This window comes from Lolium perenne, chromosome 2 (genome assembly GCF_019359855.2).
Source record: "Lolium perenne isolate Kyuss_39 chromosome 2, Kyuss_2.0, whole genome shotgun sequence".
Classification (NCBI taxonomy): domain Eukaryota; kingdom Viridiplantae; phylum Streptophyta; class Magnoliopsida; order Poales; family Poaceae; genus Lolium; species Lolium perenne.
The window spans coordinates 314,017,920-314,035,122 of NC_067245.2; positions in this window are offsets into that span (position 1 = coordinate 314,017,920).

Sequence of the window (17,203 nt, forward strand, 5' to 3'; positions counted from 1 at the left end):
TATTTCAAAGTCCCTACTTGTCAAAATGTTTCTGGTCAACCTGGTCAAAGTTAGCCTGGGTGGTCAACATCAAAGTTGTTCACTTTGACTTGTTCTTGGATGACATGGTCATAGTTGACCAAGTTTGGTTGAAGAAAAGTCAAAGCCAGAGGGGTAAAGAGGGGATCATGTTAAAAATCACACAAATGACCATCATCACATGTGAGATGGTTTTGAGATTTCCTTTGATTTGATTCTTGTTTCTTTGATGCAATTGTGTTTTTTATCATATATAAGTATTCTACAAGCAATGGATCAAGCATTGGTGGCCTTGGTTGAAGATTTGCAAATTGGGCTAAGTGTATGTGAGTGAATTTTGGGGATTTTCTCCCTATTTGATTTCTCCCCATTTGATTTGACTTTTGTTGACTCTAATGTGATTCTTATTAGTTTAGAAACATTTTCAAACCATTGAATCCATTTCAAAAGGTCTTGATCAAAGATTTTCAAAATTGGCCATAACACATAAGAGGTGAGGTTCAAGTTTTATTATTTTTGTAAATTGTTCCCCTTGCTTCACTTGGACATGGGTTAGGGTTGATTTAGTGTTATATTAGGTTGAGAGATGGTTTCACACCATTTGGTCAAGGTTTAAAGTCATAGGGCAAAAATTGGATATTATGGCTATGTGTCACATATGCCTCTATGCATATGTTGCATTTGTGTTTTACTTTGACTTTGCTTGACCCAAAATGGTGTTGTTGAGTGTTGAAATGGTATATGGAAGTGATCCAACCATTCACCACATGTATTAGGGTCAAGATTCTTAAATTCACATATTTGCTATTTTACTCTCATATGCCTCTATGGCATTTTTAGTTTCCTTTTTATTTTCTTTGGAAACCACTTGGATTTGGTTTGATAAGTACTAGGTAAGGTATATGAAGGTTTTCCAAACCTCTAAGCAAAGTAGAAAAGATTAGGGTAAGGTTTTATGAACATAGCCCTAGGCACATATGCCTCTTTCTTAGTTAATTTCCTTTTATTTTAATTTAACTAGGGTGGTGAAGAGAGGGGTGAGATTTAGGGTTTAGTGGGGTTCACAAAGGTTCACCACCATTTAGTATAAATAATAAAGGTAGGGTTCAAGATTTACCTATTAGGGCTATATGTCCCCATATGTCTTTTATTTTATTTTGGGTTTCTCAAAATTGATCCAAAATGATTTCTGGAGAAGATTAGGGTTTAAGGTTTTTCTTATTTGATTTCTTTCTCTTTTATTTTATTGGGTTGGTGACCTTCACTTGATCACTTTAGGGTTTTAGGGTTTAGCACATAAGCATAATAACACTCATCATGGCAAAACACAAGATTTAAACCAGATCTATATGTATCAATCTTATTTCAATAAAAGTTTTTGTTGGTTCCAAAATTTGAAACTAGGGAAAAATCATTTTGTTTGTTTTGAAATTTTTGGGATGTTACAAACCCTTCCCCCTTAAACAAATCTCGTCCCGAGATTTTAAGAAAAGTTAGGTTCCTAAGAAAGATTGAGCAGTGAGATTAACAGGGGAACATACTTGGCATGGCCTGGGGTGCTTCCTGTGCTTCGGTGGTATTCAAGCGGTAGTAACGACCGTTGCGGTTGTTTGGGTAGTTTGGGGCAGACTTTCTTCCAGTTGCGACACAGCGCTGCTGCTGGGCAGGTGCAGCGGTATTGGCGGCAATCCTGGCAAGCTTTTTGGGGCACTCATTGGAGAAGTGACCCACAACTCCACATTCATAGCAGGTTACCGTTGACTTGTCCTTTTGGGCAATGGGTACAACATTGCTTCCAGTCCTTGGGGCATTGTTGGCGGCTTTCATCGGGCACTTTTTAGAGTAATGACCAGTAACACCACATGCATAGCAAGTCACAGTGGACTTGTCTCTGGGGGCATGGTTGGGTAATGGGATGAGTTGCTCCAGTGATGCTATCCTCACGCGGAGGCGAGCAATGAGGTAGTCCTTCTTGGCGTGCTGATGACGAAGTGCCTTGCGCTCCATTGCAAGGATGTTGATGGTGTCAGTCATCTTGGCGTGCTTAATGTGCATCTGGTTGGCTTGGGCACGGGGGTTGTCGCGGGTAGGAGGGGCCATCTGAACAATGAGGTAGATCATAAGATAAAGGGGGAATTTCTATGGTTTGGTTGAGATAAAATTTGAAAAGTTCCAAACTTGAGTAGTGTTGAGGGGGTACAACCAACAACACTTTTTCATTCATACCAAGCATCACATATTACAAATCTAACACACCGTTGGTTTGAAGAACCATTCATCGCTCTACGATACAAGGGGAATCCTGATACAACTCACACCTACTTAAGTGCTGGGGTGATACTACTCTTCCGGGTGGATTCTTCTTCTTCACGGGTGAGGTGCTTGGCGAGAGGCGAGGGCGTTGTCCAAATCCCTGCGGGTTTTGTACTGCCTGAAGTCCTGAGGTGCTTCATAGTGGTTCATCTCCGGGGGTGGGGGCATGATCATCGGTCTTCCCATGGAGTCATGTCTTGGGTAGTAGATGAAGCGAGTGTTCTTGATCTTGTCCTCATTTTGTCCACACAGACGGGAAATTGCTTCTTGCATAGCTTTGTCTAGTCCTTCCTTCCAAGTGTTTCCCGTTACAGAAAACCATATGGTTTCCCATACCGGGGCATCAAGCTTCCTTCGTAGATCAGTAGAAACGTCCCACTGAGGTGGTTCTCCTAACTGAGCTTTGAGGGGTATTCCGAAGAACTCGGGATACGGGTGTCCTAGATAGTCCAATAGTTGCTTCAACTCCTTTTCGAACCTTAGGTCGCCTCCGGAACCAAGCTGATAGGACTCCCATTGGTACTTCATCTGTGAGCAATTAGGATAAGTAAGTTAAAGAGGTAGTCAAGTGTGCAACATTTAGGTAGGCTTGTAAAGAAACTAGAGTATAGATTTCTCATTTTTGCAAAAGATCTCAAAGATAAGAGTGAGAATAAGTTTTTCACAAATATTCACTTCATGGGTTTTTGAAACTGGGTTTTTCAGACGTCCATTCTAACTAGGGTCTCCTAAGGTCAAACAATGGCTCTGATACCAACTTGTCAACACCCGGATTTTTAAGTCCAGATGCCTGTTATGCCATACATCGCAATCCCAGGAATATTGTTGTTGCGAGACATAACAGTTGAATATCATAAGTCATCATTCATTACATATCATAGTCGTCTTACAAATAGATCACATGATCCAATATTACAATAATAGTTGAACTATTGTTTCAACACACATCACAAATACATAGCGGAAGCGTAGATAGAAGGGGACTCTATAGTCCACAGGCCAACGCTTGACGTCAGGAGTAGTCCTAGTTGTCGTAGACGTCCTGCTGTCCATCCTCTTCATACTGCTGCTCCTCTTCATAGTCTGGCCATTTGAATAGCCAGGGACACAGCCGTGAGTACTTTAAAGTACTCGCAAACTAATACTAATGTAAGTACGAACATTTCTGGTAAGGGGGTGCTAAGCTCTAGTTTCTTTTGCATAAAGCCAATTTTAGTTCACAAGTATTTGAAATCAAGACCTTTCATGTGCTAACTAACTCAAGTGGGAACATTAGTGTCATTCCCACAACATTAGTTGTAATTCAAGTCAAACTCACCATTCCCCTTTTCAAGTTCAAGTCACAATTCATATGTCACAGTTTTGTAAAAGGTCTGATGATGGAACAGTATGGCCTTTCCAACCGTCCATAACCGTGGACGCGGCTATTCGAATAGGTTTACACTCTGCAGAGGTTGTACGCTTGTGCCACAACTTTTGATTACATCCGTCAGGGGTAACCCTGAATAATCGTAACTCAGTACGCGGATCATCAACCATAACCTTTCACTTACATTTCCTAGTATAGGCACCTCTCCCCATGAGCTTGGCCTCCCAGTGAAGACCAACTGTCCACCTGGGAACTGCACAGGGCTTGGGCCGGACATTCACCTCATCTTTAACGTCGTTTCTTTTGTGGTGGAGGCAGCTTTCGGCATAACCCCGATGACGCTTGTTTAGAGGGAACCCATACTAAGACACATAAACTTCCAGTTAAGCCCTACCCATAATCAGGTATTGTGGGGGTACTTGTAAATTGGAATGGTATCGCATCCGAACCCAACCATCAGTTTTGGTAAAATTCACCAAGTCATTCACAAGTCATATTCACCTTCAAAATCTTTCAATAGAATGACTCATCATTCCAAGGTTTTCAAAGTTATTTCATTTCACATGTTCCCATCTAGAGTAGTCAATTTTATTTGTTAGCACTAGCAACTAGTCATGAGGGGTGCTAACTAGCTTATAGCTTTCTAGGCTAAGTTTGATGCTCTTGTTCTACTCTATATCTAGACCAAGTGAATCATGAATCCAAAAGTAACTTTGATAAATCAAAATCAATAAAGCTTGTAAAGTAAAACTTGGGATGGGATCATTAAGCATAAAGTAAAATGTGGTGGTGCCTTGCTCTTGTAGAGCTTTGCACTTAGCAAGAATATTAGCTTGCCTTGGTTGGTGTATTGATCAAAATGTTCCTCCTTCTTCTCCGTAGATGTTCTCGTCGTCCCCTTCGTAGCCTTCGGCACTAGCGTCTATAAATACAAATACGGGGTATACAATCACCACACAAGTTCAAGAGCTATAAAAAAGCACACACATAAATCACACCAACTATTCTAGCATTATCACATTGTCATCATGTGGGTTGATATGGTTTTATTCTTAAGAAAAATAATTTCCTCTCATTATATATGTAAATGATAGTTTCCTTTTAATTCTTGAGGAATAATTTCCTCTCATTGAATCTTCTTAAGATTTAATTTCTCAAACCATCACACATGAATTTATGTTGACCTAAGTCAACCATTCATCATCATCATTTGAGAAAATGATTTAAATGAGGTAGAGATACCTCATACCATTTAATAATGCCTATTATGATTTAAAATCTCCAAGTATTTCATGTGAGAGTATTTGACCAGGGGTTCAAACTTCATATGAAAATACTTGGGACAAGATTTAAATGAAGTGATACACCTCATATAATTTACACCAGTAACTAGCATCACTCATTACTATTAAGTGGGTAAATGTGTTGTTTTCTTATTTAGGAAAAATAATTTCCTCTCATACTAAATAAGGTATTACTTTTAATTACTTAGAGAAATAATTTCCTCTCATTATCTTATTAAGATTTAATTTCTCTTATGAATAATATATGACCTAGGTTGACCAAAGTCAACCTCTTCACACTTATCATTTAAGAAAATGATTTAAATGAGGTGAACACCTCATACCTTTTAATCCTAACATGGTAAAGATTTAATATCATCAAATAATTCCATATGAGAATTGATAGCCCATGGTCTCTACCTCATGTAGAATTACTCGAGACAAAGATTTAAATGAGAGGGATACTTCCCATATGATTTAATAATTAGTTGGAACAATTTAAATGCTACTATTGAGGTGGTTTAATATTCTCAAATAACAGGAATGATACCATGTTGACCAAGGTCAACACTTCACATTTATTATTTGAGGAAGGTGATTTAATTGAGATTCATCATCTCATGTGATTTAAACAACTAATGCAACTTAAATACTATGTTGATTTAAATGAGGTGCTACACCTCATAGATTTGACCCCTAATGGTGAACATAATTTAAATGAGATGGTGCACCTCATGCATTTTAATAACACCTAATAATGATTTAATATCATCAACTAATTCAATATGAGATTTAACCAACCAGGGTATCTACCTCATGTTGAATTAGTTGAGACAAGATTTAAAGGAGAGGGAAGCTCTCATACATATTAATTCTAGTATAGCAAGGATCTAATATCACCACAATTCCTATGAGACCTAAATGACCAGAGTCTCTACTTCATTTGGGATTGGTGGTGACCAGATTTAAATGAGAGAAACTCTCTCATAAGATTTCTTAATAGTTTTGGACAATATCTTTGACTAGAAATAGCCATAAAGTCATTTAAATCAACTAAGCCATGATCATTTAAGGTAGGCATGGCATATTTTTGTAGAAACAATTAGTATAAGTGAAAAGTGAATTATTGGAGGTGGGATTAACTGAAAAGCATTTATGGTTGATTTTTAAGAATTATTATAAGGCAGAAAAGTCCCTGCCTTGTTTATTTTGTCACTTTAATTCTACAACATATTTTGATTTGAATCCAGTGTGGTTGGATGGGGCCTTTCATGAGCTTTATAAATATATCAAATTTGTAAAATTTGGCTCAGTAGATTTGTCCCTATTAAATTTTGAAACTAGCATCAGATTGCAAATTAAATGAAAAAGAATTAATCCAGTTTGAATTCAAACGGGGGCGGGAAAGTAAACGGGCCAGGTGGAGAACGAGGGAGTTGGGCTGGCCCAGCTATGCCCGCGGCGCACACGGGCCAGCTGACAGCGTGGGGCAGGGTTGTCAGTGGCTACGAATTCCCGAAACGGTATGGACAGATGCTGGCCATTGGATTAAAAGAAGGATCGACGGCGGTTGTTCATCCTCGTCGACGACGAGCTCCGGCGAGGTCCTAACCCTACTGGCGGCCATGGGGGTCCAGGGAGAGGTCTTACCGGCGTCTAGCGGGGTCGGCGAGGCGGGCAAACGACCGAGGCGACGTCGGCGAGTCGAGGGAGGGTCGCGGCGGAGCTTGGGGTGGAGGAAATCAACGGCGGCGCTGAGCTTCTGTGGCGGCGGACTCCGTCCAAATTCCGGCGATGGTGGGCGTAATTGAGGTGGAGAAGGGGTCGAGGAGAGCGAGTGAGAAGAGGGGAGGCCGATGGTGTGCTCGGTTAGCTCGGGGAGGGGCTCTATTTATAGAGTTGAGGTGAGGCCGAGGGGTGCTGGCAAGGTTGACGGTGGCGCGGCGTTTCCAGGACGCGAAGGGGCAGGGTGAGGTAGGCGTTCGGTAGGTAACGTTGAGGCGGTCCTAGCGTGCGTCGTGGCGCTGCAGGGGAGTGACGGAGGAGGGCATGCGACGTTGGGTCCTGTCGTACCCATGGCGGAGGACGGCGAAGGTGGCGTGGGCTACAGCGCTCGAGCGAGCCAATGGGCATGTCCAGGAGGTTGCTGAGGTCATGGCGGTCCTGTGGGCGAGAGGAGAGGTCGCGAGGTGGTCAGAGTCGGCGGGTCGCGTGCGTGCACTGTGGTGGCCGTGGCATGAACTGGCGTGCTCTGGGCGTGGTGATCACGTCGGGGCACGTCACGTTCTGGTACGGGTGGTGCACTAGGTCGTCGATGGTCGTGTCCAGCAGGTGCAGGGGATCATGGCCAAGCTTACTGACATGGTGAGAGAGAGAGAGGAAGAGAGTGAGCAAGTGGTGGCATGGTGGTGACTCGGGTGGGCCGGCATGGGCTGGTTTTGGTCATGGTGACCAAGGTCCAGTGCTTGCAGGTGCTTGGACTGATGATGGGAGGTGTGATGGAGTTCCAGGGCCTCAGAGATGGTCAGGGTTGGACTTGGTCCAACCAAAATCCTAGCATGGGCACAAGAATAGGTGCTGCCCACAAGGTGTTTGTGGAAATGGCCGAAAGAGAAAAGTTTTCAAATTTTGGAATTTCCTTTGGTGGATCTCATTCATATAATCATGGAGATATAATGGTGGTGGTGGTGGTCAATTTGGTGTTGTTTTGCAAAGTTTCAAAAAGTGGAGGAATCTTCTCTTTATTTCAAAGTCCCTACTTGTCAAAATGTTTCTGGTCAACCTGGTCAAAGTTAGCCTGGGTGGTCAACATCAAAGTTGTTCACTTTGACTTGTTCTTGGATGACATGGTCATAGTTGACCAAGTTTGGTTGAAGAAAAGTCAAAGCCAGAGGGGTAAAGAGGGGATCATGTTAAAAATCACACAAATGACCATCATCACATGTGAGATGGTTTTGAGATTTCCTTTGATTTGATTCTTGTTTCTTTGATGCAATTGTGTTTTTTTATCATATATAAGTATTCTACAAGCAATGGATCAAGCATTGGTGGCCTTGGTTGAAGATTTGCAAATTGGGCTAAGTGTATGTGAGTGAATTTTGGGGATTTTCTCCCTATTTGATTTCTCCCCATTTGATTTGACTTTTGTTGACTCTAATGTGATTCTTATTAGTTTAGAAACATTTTCAAACCATTGAATCCATTTCAAAAGGTCTTGATCAAAGATTTTCAAAATTGGCCATAACACATAAGAGGTGAGGTTCAAGTTTTATTATTTTTGTAAATTGTTCCCCTTGCTTCACTTGGACATGGGTTAGGGTTGATTTAGTGTTATATTAGGTTGAGAGATGGTTTCACACCATTTGGTCAAGGTTTAAAGTCATAGGGCAAAAATTGGATATTATGGCTATGTGTCACATATGCCTCTATGCATATGTTGCATTTGTGTTTTACTTTGACTTTGCTTGACCCAAAATGGTGTTGTTGAGTGTTGAAATGGTATATGGAAGTGATCCAACCATTCACCACATGTATTAGGGTCAAGATTCTTAAATTCACATATTTGCTATTTTACTCTCATATGCCTCTATGGCATTTTTAGTTTCCTTTTTATTTTCTTTGGAAACCACTTGGATTTGGTTTGATAAGTACTAGGTAAGGTATATGAAGGTTTTCCAAACCTCTAAGCAAAGTAGAAAAGATTAGGGTAAGGTTTTATGAACATAGCCCTAGGCACATATGCCTCTTTCTTAGTTAATTTCCTTTTATTTTAATTTAATTAGGGTGGTGAAGAGAGGGGTGAGATTTAGGGTTTAGTGGGGTTCACAAAGGTTCACCACCATTTAGTATAAATAATAAAGGTAGGGTTCAAGATTTACCTATTAGGGCTATATGTCCCCATATGTCTTTTATTTTATTTTGGGTTTCTCAAAATTGATCCAAAATGATTTCAGGAGAAGATTAGGGTTTAAGGTTTTTCTTATTTGATTTCTTTCTCTTTTATTTTATTGGGTTGGTGACCTTCACTTGATCATTTTAGGGTTTTAGGGTTTAGCACATAAGCATAATAACACTCATCATGGCAAAACACAAGATTTAAACCAGATCTATATGTATCAATCTTATTTCAATAAAAGTTTTTGTTGGTTCCAAAATTTGAAACTAGGGAAAAATCATTTTGTTTGTTTTGAAATTTTTGGGATGTTACAGCCGCGCTGCCCTCTCCTCTCCACCACCGCCACCGCGCCATCATGTCCTCTCCACCACAACAATGCCACAATGGCTCCATACGGCGTACTCCATGCTCGGCCGCAAAGGCCGCACGCCGCGTGCGGTGCCCCAACCACCACCGCTGCCGCCGCAGCCCGACGCGGACTACAGCTCCGACGACCCAGTCAACCCACGGTTCGAGGTGTGGGACGAGGCGTACGTCGCAGATGCAGAAGCTGGGGTAGCGAAGGAGGCGGCGCAGTGGGGCGAGCAGCCGCAGGCCCCCGCCGACACGGAGCAGGCGGCGATCCTGGCGTCCTTGAACGCGCAACGCTTTCGGAGGCTGAAGGAGGAGGAGCGTGAGTTCATCAACGAATTTCGAGGACGCCGTCGAGATCTCGCGCCAGCGAGCGGCCACGGAGGAGGCGGGACGCCTCCTCATGGCGGCGGAGCGAAAAAAGCTCATCGAGCTGAACGCTCATCGCCACGCCGAGGCGTTCGCTCGCGAGCAAGCGAGGCTCGCCCAGAACGAGGCGTCTCGGCGATGGCTGGCTGGCGCAAGGGGACAACGCCGCCAGCAAGCTCCTGCGACGCCGACCGGCATGCTCCACCATCAGATGCGCGAAGCAAGGGCGAGTGGTGGGCACGGACGCAGGCGGCAAAGGGGAAGAACGACGATGAGGCAGGCCTGTCGCGCCCCCCAACCGACGGCCACTAGATTAGGGTTATGTTTAAGTTTTATTTATGTTTAAATTTGAGTAACTTTTGTATAAATTTCTTATTAATTTTGATTTTAAATGTCATTTTAAATTTAAATTTCTATTGGGGATGCCGTATGAGGAGCGCCGACAGAGCACCGGCGCTCCCATACGGCAGTGTCGGCATCCCTGCTGACGCCTATTTGGAGGGCCACCGGTGGAGATGCTCTTAGTCTCACGACACCAATCCTAGAGTTTCACAAAAGTTCTGCGTCGCCCTCAACGTCGAGGAGATTTCTCCTCACGGCACGGCACCCCGTCTTGATAAAAAAATCGAATCGCTTCATTAGTTCTTACATAATTTCAAAATTCCAGCTTTCCTATATTAGATCTATATATCAGTCAAATAAATCGGTGACACAAAATCCGGTGTAAACTATTGAATAATTTCAGTGGCGCGCGGCGGTCTTCGTGCGATCAGCGCCGTGGCTGCCCCTCCACGCCGCGCATGTGTGGGGACGAGAGACATGCGACGCGATCACTCCACGTTCCAGCGCTATCACCCTTCTCCTTGGAGTCAGGACGGGACATGATTGGTTGATTGTGCAGCAGAGGTCAGGAGGCAGAGACGACAGGTTAGTGTTTGAGATGAAGCACAAAGATGACGGTACTTAACCATTTTGCAACGTCGTCTCTGGTCAGGCCGACTAAGGCCGTGTAGTGAGGTGCAGGCAGGCAGGCCAAGGCCGGCCGTGTGTCGTGGCTTTCTTGGAATCGTATCCTCAACATCACCTTGTGATTTTCTTGCGGAAAAGAATATCACCATGGCCGGCGCTTGCCCGAGCTTCCTTCCTGTGCGTCCGAAGCATGAAGCGTCAGTAGCTTGGAACCGATGAGCTGTGGTGGGCAAAATTGATGGGTTTTTTTTTTTTTGGGTAGAATCGGCAAACTCCTTTCACCTGTCACGTGGAGAACTAGTCGCTAGTGGGCTTTGAGCGGTTCCTGCATCGCACCGAGGTTTTGGACTGCCCGCGACCGTTGAGCGACGTCCTCATTGACGAGGACGGACGTCGAGGTCGACGTACAAGGTTGATACGATCCACGTTCGAAAGCTGCCACCCTTCTCCTGGAACTCTGGGAGTCTGCGAGGTCAGGGCGGGACATGATTGGCTGATTGTGCAGCGGACGACGGCAGAGTCAGAGACGAGAGGTTAGTGTTGCAGACGAAGCGCAAATTAAGGTTACTACCACTAGTAGAAAATGGGCAACAGTCCCGGTTTATTTGGGTCATCAGTTCCAGTTTTCGAACCGGGACAAAACAGGCGGGACTAAAGGCTCAAACCTTTAATCCCGGTTCAAATATGCACCGGGACCAAAGGCCTCGCCACGTGGTGCGGCCAGGGGGCTCGTGGTGGAGGACCTTTGGTCCCAGAGGGTCTCTACCGCGGCAGAGAAAACTGACCGTTTATCTGCCGCGACAAAGTTTCAAGTTTTTATATTATTCATTCAATTCTGCAATGTATATATCATTCAAGAAACCACAAGCGTCATCATGTATATATAGACATCGTCATGAAATACAGCACAAGTAATGCATGTTTACAATATATAAAGCTGGGCCAAAGGTATCATATCTATTCATATCCCTAACTTATAAGTACGAACTCCCGATGGTATTCTCCATTTCGAGCTATGACCTCGCTAAGAAAGAATCCCGCAATTTCCTCTTGAATTGCTCATATGCGATCCTCCGTTAGGAGAGAGTCCCGCATGCGTTCCATCTAAATTAAAAAAAGAAGATAAATATATATGAATGGAACTCAATACAATTGATGGTAATAAAATAAGATTAATTGTGAAAAAATGTTCACGTACACGAGTGGCTTGTATAGCCTCTTCCGGGTCCCTCTGATAGGTCATCTCGCGAATGAACTCGCAGACGTAGTATCTACATAAGTTTCGGGTTCCTGCTTCAAACAATTTACGAAAAAATAGTTCGATCAAACTAATAATCATGCATGGTATTGAAACAAAATATCAAAGAGATTCGCGGACATAGCTATATATATAATACTGTACTAGTTACAGGGCGATCTTTAAATGTAACCTCCGGTTTCCATTTACCCGGAACAATATTGATGAAATGTTTCCAAGCCCTGCCCGGCAAAGAAAAAATGAGTAAATGAGGATTAGTTGATGATGTCATCGAATGAGAACAGATAAAGATGCCGACACGATATTGATTGAAATTACCTCTAGAGCAGGGCAGCCATGTTCGCCCATTTCCCATGGTCTTTATGTTTCGAGTTTATGACAAGTACTACTCCTTTCTTAAGCTCAATGATTAGGAGAATATAGTGGAATCTGCACACGCATAACTCGCCGAATTATTTAGACTCCACATCGAGTAAGTGAAATCGAATGTACGTAAGACAATTATAACACTCACTTGAAGTTGTAAGAAAATAATATTTCCTCTTTGTTTGCTTGCTTCAGTAAAAACATTAGCATGTTGTCCTCTGTGTCATTGGCGTACCGTCGAACCGTAACTTCATGAACGGTGTTTGGGTCAATGAACCCGATGTCATAGAGCCTGCCTTTTTTGCATTCAAGCATCTTCATTCTACATAATATATAGCGTACAAAAAGAATATTGTGAGAATAATTATTAGTGCAAATGAATAAGCTGAGCTACATACTTAATTACATAAATAAATCACTTACAGACAGTAGCAACTGATGATAGATTTGTCGAGGGCGTCTTGATTGAATAACTGAAATAGTTCTTCAAACTCAAGGTTTATCTCCTCCTTACCCCGTAATGCTCATCTCTAAGTCCCACCGTGAGGTAGCGTTCCGCGTTCCGACAAGCTTGCAGGTACCATTCATGCAACCTTCGCATCTTAGTCTCTAGATGCGCGAACTCACCAGGTTTGATGAGATCCTTTCCGTATTGATACTTGTTTCTGACTTCAGCCGTTGGATAGTAATCATCGTACCGAACATCTGCTCCAAGATCTCTAGCCGAACGTTCGATCATCGATGCCATCTTCGGGTCATCATAGGAGTGCACGACGAAGGGGAGTATCGATTGATTTTCCTGTTGTCCGAGCTAGGAAATTTTTTCGCTTTCCTCGCTCTAGAGGATCGTCACCGCCATCATCCAGAATACCATCGGCTATGAGGTTAGCCATGAATTCTTCTTGGGTTTCGTTTCTGTGAGCGTCCATAGTTTCTGCAACGACTAGCAAGTTGTAGGAACCATCATATAATCACATATATAGATATTAATTCAGGATAATGTAGAAAACGTAAATTGGTGTTACAAATATGTTCATTAACTAAGGTATGATAATGTAGTGCTGAAAGCATATAGTGCAGTTACATGCATATATAGCTCGGGTCCATTTTTATTTAACCCTTATACATCACTAGCTAGAACCTCTCAACGGCACCGACCGGATCTTGAGCCGCGCCGGGTGAACACCCAAAGCCACAGAACAATCACAGGATCATAGCTCACGTGAGATCCCTGCAGAACTGACCATCCGGTCCTATACATGGTCTCCAACAGATGCAGGTAACGGCGAACGTGCTCGTCCTCCTCTGTAATGCGCTGAGCTACCACCTCCTGCGGGGCCGGCTCCCTCTGAAACGACCGTGGCCCACGTGACCTCGACCAGAGAAGATCCGGGTCGACGACGGGACTCGGATTCCGCACCAAGGTGCGCGCTCCGGAAGATAACACCTCCTATTGTCACCCCGGTAAGCCCAGTCCCGGACCTCCCCCATCAACAACATCTGGTCCACAATGGTCCCAGACCATCCATGACGCGGCGGGCGCGGCATCGTAGCTTTGAAAACATAATATTGTGCTAAATAAACTTACTATATATACATAATACTAATATAGTTCTATAGTAAGTATATATTTCTAACTAATACTAATAGTAATATTTAGTAAGTAAATTTATTTATAACTAACAAATTTCACTAACACAAATATTTCTAACACAAATATTTCACTAAAAATATTTCTAACAATATTTCTAACATAAATATTTCTAACTAACAAATTTCACTAACACAAGTATTTCTTACACAAATATTTCTAAAATTATTTCTAACCAACAAATTCACTAACACAAATATTTCTAACACAAATATTTCACTAAAATTATTTCTAACATAAATATTTCTAACCAACATATTACACTAACACAAATATTTCTAACACAAATATTTCTAACTAACAAATTTCACTAACACAAATATTTCTAAAATTATTTCTAACTATCAAATTTCACTAACACAAATATTTTCTAACACAAATATTTCACTAAAATTATTTCTAACTAACAAATTTCACCAATACAAATATTTCTAACACAAATATTTCTAACTAACAAATTTCACTAACACAAATATTGTAAAATTATTTCTAACTAACAAATTTTACTAACAATTCTAACTAACCATTTTCACTAACAATTTTCACTAACTAATACTATAGAGTTCTAACTAAATATTTTCACTAACCCTCACTAAAATTATTTATAACTCACAAATTAACACTAAAACAATTAAAATATTAAAAAAAACAAATGCATATGTGTGACGGCCAGTCGGTCGGTCGGAGGAGGAGGGAGAGCAGGGGCTTACCGCCGGAGGAGGCGGCGGCTGGTGGCGTCGGCGGCGTGTATGGCGTGGAGGCGGTCGGAGGAGGCCGTCGGAGGCGGAACGGCGGCCGGCGAGGTCGCACGCGGTAAAGGGGAGACGAGCGGCGGGGCCGGGCGCGCGCGCAGGAGGGTAGTGCGGTGGGCGTCAAGGGCGGACAGCGGCGCAGCTAGCGGTGGCGCAGTGGGCGGCGGCGCAGCGGGCGATGCGGTGGGCGGCGCGCGGTGGTGACGCATTCGAAAAACGGGCAGCCTGGCGGCGTCTGTGTGGTTGTCTCCGCGCGGAGACGAAGTGTGCAGTTATAGCGGAGGGGCCTTTGGTCCCGGTTGGTGGCACGAACTGGGACCAAAGGGGGGCCTTTGGTTCCGGTTCGTGGCACTGTTATCACCAGAATTTGACCGAGTCAGAGGTGGGCCGCGATCAAGATGGACTTGAAGAATATACATGGAAGAAATACTTGAATCGGCCTGTTATGCAAAGTTTGGGCTAGTTTGCCCGTGTATCTGTAATATAGTAGGATACGTGTCGGTTAGTTAGAGTTTGTCTCGTGCACGGTGGGAATTATTCCCACGTTAGAAAGTCTACGGACTATAAATATGTATCTAGGGTTTATGAAATAAACAACAATCATCGTTCACCACAAACCAATCTAGGCGCATCGCCAACTCCGAGGGTTTCTTCCGGGTAAGCATCATGCTGCCTAGATCGCATGCAGTACAAGTTCATTCGTCGTTCATGCGTTGCTCGTACTGAAGCCTTTTTGATGGCGAGCAACGTAGTTATCTTAGATGTGTTAGGGTTAGCATTGTTCTTCGTATCATATGCTATCGTAGTGCAACCCTTAGACATCTAGCCGCCCTTACACCTATCTTAGGTGTAGGGGCGGCACCCCGCTTGATCATTATTTAGTAGATCCGATCTGTTATGGTTGCTCCTTGTTCTTCAAGGATTAGTTTAATATCTGCATAGTTAGGCCTTACAAAGGGTTGGAGGATCCAGGGGCGCGTAGGGTGTAGTTCGCTAGCCCTAGACAGGATGTTCCGAGGATCAACCTCGTGTTGGTTTTTAGGCCCTGTCTAGGATCGGCTTACGATCACCGTGCGCGACCGCGAGGCCCAATCGTGAGTAGGACGTTCCGATTACGCAGTGAAAACCCTAAATCATCGTAGATCGTTTTAGCTTCATCTTGATCAAGCAGGACCACCATATATTCGTGCACCTCGTGCGAATCATGGGTGGATCGGCTCTTTGAGCCGATTCACAGGACAACCTGAGAGCCGATCGAGGCTCGTATTTAATGTTTACGTGTATGCCATGCAGGAAACTAAGCGAGGCATCTCCATCACCTTCCTGACCAGGTATAGGTCAGGTGGCACGCCCTTGCACCAGCATCGGACGTGCGTGCCGGAGTCTCTGCGGGCCGTCGCTCGGAGGGACCAGGGCCAGCCGCAGCCCTAAGTTGCTCCCGGCTCTCCTGTGTTGCCCGTCGCTGCTCGCCGGTGGGTTTCTGACCGCAACACATTCTGGTACGCCTGGTGGGACAATCTTTGACATCAACCACATCGCCATCTACATCTGAGATGGCGGACGGCACTCCAGTCACGTACGAGGATCTGACCGAGGAGCTCGATCAAGAAGAAGTATGACGAGGTCAAAGCGATCCTCGAAGCCGACCTCATCGGCTCTTTTCACAGAACCCGTTCACATGGCATCAGGTGGAAAGGGTTCTCGCCGGAAGGTGCGCTCGATGGGATAGACCTGTCCGCCCCGTCAGAAGAACGCACCAGGTCCCTACGTCAGGAGATTAACTACCTGGTGGCTCACTCGCTGCACCGCCACTCTGAGAACCTGGTGAACACTTTGGAGCGTGTCGCTCTTCGGGTGATCCAGGAGATCATGAGGCACCAGTACTCTCCGTCAGGACCAGCTCTCGGGACATACCAAGGAGAGATGCCACTCCAGTCCCGTCCACCGCTGCCATTCGCGTTGGCAGCACCAGAAGTGCCGAATTCACCGGTATTCGTCGTCTACAAGATCGGTGGTGACCCTAGTGACTGCCAGTTCTTGCATGGGGCGCCTAAGGAGATCCCTCACGGGTACACGTGCACATACGTGCCAGACTGCGGTAACTGGGCGCTCACAAACCAGGCCGCAACAGCAGGGACTTCTGGAACAACAGGAGGAACTTCGGGAACAGATCTTGAGAAGCAGACGTGGCTAGCTAAGTATGCCACTCCGACAAACCTCCAGAGCTCAGCTCCTGCAGTTGGCTCAGATGACCCACAAGTATAGGGGGTGTATCGTAGTATCTTCGATAAGTAAGAATGTCGATCCCAACGAGGAGCAGAAGGTGTTGACAAGCAGTTTCGATGAAGGATTCACTGTAAATGCTCACAGACAAGTATTCAGGGAGTTTTGATGTAACAGTTGAATAAAGTACGAGTAAGTAAAGTGCGAGAGTAACAATTGCAGCGAGTGGCCCAATCCTTTTTAGCACAAAGGACAAGCCGGTTTGTTTACTTATAATGACCAAACGTTCTCGAGGACACACGGGATTTTAGTCTAGTGCTTTCGCTACATACGGCTAAATAATCTTCATTGTTATGATAAGTGTTGTGTGGGTGAACCTATGCTAA